Genomic DNA, 5,723 nt, shown 5'->3' with positions numbered 1-5,723 from the left:
GAAGCCTTCCATTATCCTTATCAGTTAAGAGACAGGAACCAGGTTGCTGATGAGCAGCTCTGTTAACAAATATTGACTTCAGTTTGCACCATGTTCTCTATTTGAAAGATCTCTGATGAAGATGCACTTTCCACTGCAACGGTAGCTCTGCAGATGGTCACATTTCCTCTTAGTTCTGTTTTACCTTCCTTGTGGGTAACTTTTTCAGCAAAACCTCCTGACTTAATCTAGGTGGCAGGTCACTCGGTGCCCTTACAGTGAGTTGGCAGCTGAAACTATGGTTCTAAGAACAACAGTGTACATTTCTGCAGGAGGTTTTCCTGTTGATGCCACAATGTCTGTGTTTTGAAAACTCTGATATGATTGGGTGCCTAAGCGTGAACTAGGCTCTGTGCGCAGGGATCTCTGCACATGCTGACCCCTGCACTCCTCAGAGGCTTAGTGGACGCTCAGAGGGGCTGATCAATTACCTTACTCAGGGCAACAGCCAAAATCAAAAGCCTCTGTAACTGGACTCTTTCCATGAGAATTCCAAAGAAACTGACTTTAATCATCTATGTGATTTTATTATTATTATTCTATATTTTTGGCTGTGCTGGGTCTTTATTGCTAATTGGGCATTTCTCTAGTTGCGGTGAGCAGGGGCTGCTCTCTAGTTCATGCTCAGGCTTCTCATCACGGTGGCTTCTCTAGTTGTGGAGCCCGGGCTCTAGGACACATGGGCTTCGGTAGTTTCAGCTCCCACGCTCTGGAGCACAGGTTCGATATTTGCAGCACAGGAGCTTAGCTGCTCTGGAGAATGTGGCATCATCCTGGGCCAGGGATTGTACTAGTGTCCTCCTCATTGCAAGGTGACCTCCTAACCACTAGAGACCAGGGAAGCCCCAGTGTGATCCTTTTTCTTACAGCCCATGGAATTCTCCAGGCCAGAATACTGGAGTAGCGTAGCCTTTCCCTTCTCCATTCAAACTGTTGGTGACTTGCAAATGATCAGGATGTACCATCTGCCAAGGACTCTCTAATAGAGTAGAAAGAGCAGGAGCTTTAGATCTAGAGGGTTTTTCTCTCACTGACTGCGTCACTTAGGGCAAATTTCCCATCCTCTCTAAGGCTCAGTGCAAGTGGGTATTGTTATCAACTGTTTTTCAGTCAGTAAGCTGTGTCTCCCTCTTTGTGACCCCATGGACTGCAGCCCTCCAGGCTTTCCTGACCTTCACTATCTCCCGGAGTGTGCTCAAATTCATGTCTATTCAGTCGGTGATGCTATCTAACCATTTTATCCTCTGCAGCCCCCTTCTCTTCCTGCCCTCAATCTTTCCCAGCATCAGGGTCTTTTCCAATGAGTTGGCTCTTCACATCAGGTGACCAAAGTATTGGAGCTTCAGCTTCAGCATCAGTCCTTGCAATGAATATTCAGGGCTAATTTCCTTTAGGATTGGCTAGTGTCAATAGTAAACAAATAATCTAATATCAGCCATAGTAACGAACATTGGTGGCTCTCTGCCTTCCCATATAATTAACCCACCAAAACTTTGCTTAAAAAACTTCAATTTTTTTTTCAAGTTTCCTTCAAGACCCCAGTCTCACCAAAGGAATCAAATCTTCTTCCCTATGATCACCATACATAAAAGATGAAAATCCATGGCAGAATCCAGTTATTTATGGCACAGTCTTTATATGGAGCCCACTTTTTAAAGAATTGTTATTGGAGTATAGTTGCTTTATAATCTTGCATTAGTTTCTACTGTATAACAAAGTGAATCAGTCATACCTATACATATATCTGTTCTTGTCTGGATTTCCTTCCCATTTAGGTTACTACAGAGCCCTGAGTAGAGTTCCCTGTGCTCTACAGTAAATTCTCATGAGTTACCTATTTTATACATGGCATCAATAGTGTATTTATGTCAATCCCAATCTCCCAGTTCATCCCCCCAGGTGTCCGTGCATTTGTTCTCTATGACTGCGTCATACAGAGTGAAGGAAGTCAGAAAGACAAAAACAAATACCGCATATTAATGTATGCGTGTGTGTGTGTGTATATATATATGGAGTTTAGAAAAATGGCACAGAGAAATCTACTCTCACACAGAGTCATTTATCACTTCTTCTTCGCAGCTAGAGATTTAGAGAAAATGCAGTTAAGCAAGAAACCAAGCAGTATTTATTGATGTGCCCAGCATTGTGTGGGGCATTGTGAGAGATTTGAGGTCAGGATGAAACTCATTCCTGATCTCAAGGAACTTAATCTTTACCCCAAAAGGGAGGGTGAGGGGAAGGTGCCTGCACGCATGCTAAGTCGCTTCAGTCTTGTCCGACTCTTTGCAACCCCATGGACTATAGCCCACCAGGCTCCTCTGTCCATGGGAACTTCCAGTCAAGAATACTGGAGTGGGTTGCCATGCCCTCCTCCAGGGTATCTTCCTGACCCAGGGATCAAACCCGAGTCTCTTATGTTTCCTGCATTGGCAGGCAGTTTCTTTACCTCTAGCACCATCTGAGGGGAAGGCAACATTTTACAAACCTGAAAAAATTTGAGTTTAAATTAGAAATTTGCAACAGTCTGGATGTTTTTAAAAATTAGAGCAGGTTATACACAGAGGAGCTTGGTGGGCTACAGTCCATGGGGTCGCAGAGAGTCAGACAGGACTGAGTGACTAAGCACAGTGCAGTACATTGAGAACTCTTGAGTGGAGTTTTAAAAAACCTTTCTGGCATAGTGAAGTTACGGTTAACCCTAAATCTAGATCTCTCGATATCCCTTATCATCACAGGGTCTAGAAACAGGGCCAACTCTGCTGTGGAATGTCTTTCAAAGAACTTCTCAGCACTGGCACTGACGTACTTGACTGCTATCAGGATGATTAACGGCATCTTCAGTGTTTCCATTACCAGCTCAGGACATTTTGTGAAGTTCAGGGAGGCCACCATCTGTCAGGGTCCGTCAGGTTTTGTAAGAAGGAAGGAAAAGTTTGATGGAAGATTGAGGGGCCTTAGCAGCTGTGAGTAGCTTCAGGAGGATTCTTTTTCCTTTATCTGCAAGGTCTCTACAGAATGTAGAATCCAGAGACACTTGCTGATGTACCCAACTAGCAGGGAGAGACTGGGTGAGCCTGGGAGGGGCCAGAGACTGCTCCCTTGAGGATGTCACCCCGCCAGACCTGAAGACCTAACTTGGCACCTCAGGCCATGATTGCATCTCCTGGAGGTGAGTCTCCTAAACAAAAGTGCCCCAGAACCGATGGAAGGCTACGCTTCTCTAAGGGGGCACAAGGCACCTGTGATGATTCACCATTCAATGACATGAAAGGAAATTGGCCAAGCTTTTTCATTTGAAATGAGGACAGACTGGTGCAGCTGGAAGAGCCGAAAACTGTTGGTTGTCTGTGTGTGTATGTACGTGCACACACACATGTGCAAGAGATAATTTATGTTTGCATGTGGATTTTGTCCATATGGACATGACATCTTAGCTCTTTACCCAAACCAAAAGGAGCTTTTAAATGTCAATGAGCTTTTAAATGTCAAAAATCAGAGCTTCCCTGGTGGCTCAGTGGTAAAGGATCTGGCTGACACTGCAGGAGACATGGGTTCAATCCCTGGTCTGGGAAGATCCCACATGCCACAGAGCAACGAAGCCTGTGCGCCACAGCTATTGAGCCTGTGCTCTAGAGCCAGGAAGCCAAACTACTGAGCCCATGAGCTGCAGCTACTGACGTCCACACGACTGAATGACCCCGCACACAGGCACATACACCAACTGGAAGAGAAATTTGATCTGAAAAATTATATTTTTCTACATTCTCTCTCTCCCTCTCCTTCTCTCTGTCTCTCCCCATGTCTGTTGCTCTTGCTGCTGCAAGTCACATCAGTCGTGCCCAACTCTTCTCAACCCCATGGACTGCAGCCTACCAGGCTCCTCCATCCATGGGATTTTCCAGGCAAGAGTACTGGAGTGGGGTGCCAGTGCCTTCTCCGGATGAGCAGCTGAGTATATATAAATTGTGAGGCCCCAGTAAAAAAAGTCCCTTTACTCAGCGTGACAGCCAGGCTCCAGGAGGGCCCCCAATGACCCTTTCCTCCTGTCGTGCACACCTTGCAGAGTCCTCTCTCGCACTGTCAGTGTGACCAATAAAACATGGGGTAAGCCATCACATGCCACCTCCAAGATTATGAAGAGCATGTGGCTACCATCTTGGTTCTCTCTCTGGAGTCACTGTGTCTCAGAGAAGTCACATGTGGAGCCTCCCCACGAGTGTTCCACATGGAGAGGAACCAGAGCTTCATGCCAATGGCCCACATGAGTGAGCCTGAAGGGAGGTCTTCCAGTTGCAGTAAATCTTTTGGCCAACAGGTTGACCACTACTTTATGGAAGACTGTGAAGTAGAACCACTCTCGGATCCCTAACCCACAAAAGGTACGCGAGACAAGAAATATGTATTGTTTAGGCTACCCAACTTTAGAGTCATTTCTTATACACAAACAGGTAATTTAACAGTGGACAATAACGTGTCAATCACTATTTTCCTTGTGAATCTATCAACAAGGAGGTTGAAGTCAGGGTCCTTGCTAGTGTGAAATGACTTTCATTCAAAAATTCCATTTCTCCTGAGTGAAGTCAGACAGAGAAGGTGAAATATCCTATGGCATCCCTAATATGTGGAAGCTGAAAAGAAATGATACAAATGAACTTATTTAGGAAACAGAAAAAGACTCACAGACTTAGAGAACATTCTTACAGTTGCTAGTGGGGGAGGGTAGGGGAAGGGATTGTTAGTTTGGGATGGACATGCACACCCGCTGTATCTAAGGTGGATAATCAACAGGGACCTACTGTAGAGCACAGGGAACTCTGCTCAGTATTATGGTATTATTAGTATTATGGTATCAGTCGTATTAGTATTATGGTATCAGTAGTATTATTGGCTGCCTGGAGGAGAGGTGAGTTTGGGGGAAAATGGATACATGTATACATATGGCTGAGTTCCTTTGCTGTCCACCTGAAACTATTACAACATTTTTAATAGGTTATACCCCCAATACAAAATTAAGTATTTAAAACGAAAATTTCAACTTCTAGTCCTATTTAAGAGGCCTTCTGTGATCTGTGTTGTCGGGAAGTTGCTCTGTTGTATCTCTTTGGAGTTCATTTATCAGAGGCAACTTCCTACCTTAGAGATTGTTCCACTTTTCTTAAAAGCACTCCTTCCCCTCATCTAATCAGATGAAGTTTCTTCTGTTCCACGTGCTCATTCTATATAGTCACCAGATCATTGACTGGGTGTCAGAAGTTAACAAGTCTGTTTTATCATAGACATCCTGCCCCTGGCATACTGGTCAGCATGGTGGTATCTCAGAGGACTCGTGGGGATGGGTCTTTGTGGACAGAGAGCTGACCTGCATGGGGGTACCAGGAGCACAGCAGACAGACAGCAGACAGCAGGACAGAGGGAGAGCCACGGGTCTGGGAGGGCAGAGGGCAGGAGCTGGGTCTGGGTCTCTGGCAGGGGCTGCATGACTTTGAGCAGGCAATCTTTGCCCTGATCTGAAATGTTCTCATCCTGATGTGGTGTCTCCTGGAGCAGCCCTCTGCTCCTCAGAATCTCACACAAATGCTTTAGTCTCTCACACAGTGAGAGTGGGAGAGAAAATCCGATGTGTAGGTTTGTTGCTGTTTAGTCCCTCGGTCATGTCCGACTCTCTGCAACCTCATGGGCTGTAG

The sequence above is a fragment of the Bubalus kerabau genome, chromosome 11, assembly GCF_029407905.1.
Source record: "Bubalus kerabau isolate K-KA32 ecotype Philippines breed swamp buffalo chromosome 11, PCC_UOA_SB_1v2, whole genome shotgun sequence".
NCBI lineage: Eukaryota > Metazoa > Chordata > Mammalia > Artiodactyla > Bovidae > Bubalus > Bubalus kerabau.
This window is presented reverse-complemented; position numbering follows the sequence as displayed.